General features: G+C 39.4%; 1 pseudogene; it reads left to right on the forward strand.

Moving 5' to 3' along the window:
• Nucleotides 1-1131: 1131 nt before the first annotated feature.
• LOC138147021 (large ribosomal subunit protein eL20 pseudogene) lies at nucleotides 1132-2493 on the forward strand (annotated as a pseudogene).
• Nucleotides 2494-3219: the final 726 nt, after the last annotated feature.

The raw sequence follows: 3219 nt of genomic DNA on the forward strand, positions 1-3219 counted from the left end.
TAACCTAGATGACTGGAAGGATGATGGTGACCTCAATGAAAAATAGCGAAGTCAGGAAAACAGATGGGAGAAGATGATGAGTTTTGTTTTGGACAAATTGAGTTAGAGACTTGAGTTTGGGACAACCTCCAAAGCTTGCTTCACATGCTACCACCTCTTCAAAGAAGCCTTAGTCCATTCCCATAGTTACTGATGCTCTCTCCCTCTTCAGATCATTACATATATACCTATATGTTTAGATGGTGAATCTTCCCTCGGTAGAATCCCACACCTCCCCCACCAATTCCCTCACCCTCATGCAGGTGGTATTTTTTGTTCTGTCTTTGAATATACCTTCTTCACTACGTGTTTAATGCTTGCTAGCCTAAACTGCAGTTCAAGATTCAGGCTAGATGGATCTGCTTCCACATCACAGAAAAAATTAATTGTTCTATCTACCCTTTGTCAAGAGCGCAAGAGAAACCAATGATTTCATGGACCAAGAACTCAAACCACCATCAGGCCAGCAGATGTTTACAGATTCTCAGAAATATACACACGGCTAGGAAATTTTCTAAAGCTCAAAAAAGAATAATAAAATAACACGTTTATGTAGAATAAAAGATTTGACATACATAATGCCATTCCTTGGGGGGCAGGTAGGTGGCCTGGAGTCAGGAAGACTCATCTCCCTGAGTTCAAATCTGGCATCAGACACTTAGTAGCTGTGTGGCCCTAGGCAAGTTAATAAACCCTGTTTGCCTCAGTTTCCTCATCTGTCAAATGAACTAGAGAAGGAAATGACAAGCCACTTGCAGTATCTCTGCCAAGAAAACCCCAAATGGGGTCATGAAGAGTTGGACACTGCTGAAAAATAACTCAATATCAACAATATGTCATTCCTCACAACAACCCCATAATGTAGCTACTGCAGGTAATATTAGCTCAAGGAGGTTTTGATCAAAATTAGGTAGGGCTCTAACATTATATGATTCTATGTTCTAACATTCAAGTCCTGAAGACTATGTTCTAAAAGTTCTTTTGTATCTAATGTTCCATGGCTCTAATAATTTGTGATTCCAAGTACAAATTATCAGCATCATCTGCTATCAGTGAATCATTTCATTCACTCTCTATAATCACTTCATACACATGGGTATGTATGATCATTTACAGATAAGGAAAATAAAACTCTGCAGAGAAATTAAGTGATTTGTCCATGGTTACTCAGATAATAATTCTCAGAGGTGGGCTCTGAATTAAGGTCTTCCTGGCTCCAGAGGGTCCAACATACTACCACTAGGGTAAACTGCCTTTCCAAGAGCATAGATGACATTTCTTCATTATTTTATTTGAGCCTCATGATAACATTGTTTTACTATCCTTTCTGCCAGACTAGCCAACTTAAAATTTTTTTTAAAAATTATATGTCAGTGTCAACAGACTTGAACATAAGTCTGGTTATGTTACCCCCTTTGAAACAATAATAGTAATGCATCACAAATATACAATAGTTTATAGTAATAGTTTGCCTTTATATAGTGCTATACAGTTTGTAAAAACTCTACATATTATCTCATTTGAGCCTCACAAGAACCCTGTGAGGCAGGTGCTATTATTATTATTCCCATTTTTACAGATGAGGAAACTGAGGCTGAGAGGTTAAGTGATTTGCCAAGGATCACACAGTTAAGTGTCAGAGACTTGAATTCAAATCTTCTTGACTCCAAGACCAGAACTCTATCTACTAGATAGATCAACTAGTTTATATCATTAAAAATGCTTTACATGTTATTTTATGTAGGATCATCTAACAGTGATTTGGTGGTAAAAATGATGCTTCAAATAATTTCTGTTCATTTTATTCCTACTAAATTTCATCTTAGTGGGTTCAGACCAATGTTCTCATCTGTTCTAGTCTAGATCTTTTAAAAATCCTGACTCTGGCTTTTGCAGGTTGGCAGGGAATGAGGTGGCAGCACCAGGAAGGCCTCGGGCACCCTGAGAGAGTATAAGATAGTTGGGAGCTGTCTGCCCGCTCCCAAGAGCCTGGTGCCGCCTCTTTATCAAATGCGGATCTTTGCTCCTAATCATGTCTTAGCAAAGTCCCAATTCTGGTACTTCAATTCCCAGCTGAAAAAGATGAAGAAGTCTTCTGGAGAAATTGCATACTGTGGGCAGGTCTTTGAAAAATCCCTTTTTAGAGTGAAAAACTTTGGCATCTGGCTGCGCTACAATTCCAGGAGTGGGATCCACAACATGTACAGGGAGTACAGGGACCTGACCACTGCTGGTGCCGTCACTCAGTGCTACCGAGATATGGAAGCCCGTCACCATGCCCAGGCAAACTCCATCCAGATCATGAAAGTGGAAGAGATTCCTGCCAGCAAATGCTGCTGGCCCAAAGTCAAGCAGTTTCATAACTCCAAAATCAAGTTCCCTCTGTGCCACAGAGTTCTGCCTCGCCAGCGCAAGCCACGCTTTACCACCAAGAGGCCCAACACCTTCTTATAAGTGTAGAGACAAGGAAGCACCTGTTCTATTTGATCTGTTTAAATAAATTTCTCAATTGGAAACCCAATAAAATAAAATAAAAAATAAAATTCTGACTCAGACATCCAAAGTTTTAGCTCTTCCACCCACCTTTGTGTCATCTATAATTCTGATAAACATGACATAAAAAATGCTTTATCCAAAGTACTGATAGGATAAGGAATGGATCTGTGATTTCACTGAAATAGAAATTTCTGGATGAGGACATGCTATCAATGCAGATCAGTCCTTTACTATTAGAGTCCTACAACAATGTGACATCCAGTGGCTGCCCAGGGTCACACCACCATTTCTTACAGGCAAGATTTGAACCCAGTTCTTTCTCCCTAAGAGGCCAGCCCTCTGTCTACTGCAGCATACTTCTTCCACAAAAGCACTGATGAAAACATTAAATACCTCAGGGCCAAATACAGATTCTCTGAGGCACTTCACTGGAGACCACCTTCCAATTTGACAACAAACCATTTTGATTACTCTCCAGGTCCAACAATCAACTAGCTCTCTAATCTACCTAAACGTATTATTGTTTAGGTCATATCTTTGGTTCTTATCTATAGGAATAGCATCACTTTGTCAAATACTTTGCTAAAAGCTAGATAAACTTTGTCTACAACAGTCTTAGGATTAACCAATCTAAGGGAGAAAGAAAGAAAGAAAGAAAGAAAGAAAGAAAGAAAGAAAGAAAGA

The sequence above is a fragment of the Petaurus breviceps genome, unplaced genomic scaffold, assembly GCF_028583685.1.
Source record: "Petaurus breviceps papuanus isolate PSGF00001 unplaced genomic scaffold, PetGlider_PUasm1.0 90779, whole genome shotgun sequence".
Taxonomy (NCBI): Eukaryota; Metazoa; Chordata; class Mammalia; order Diprotodontia; family Petauridae; genus Petaurus; species Petaurus breviceps.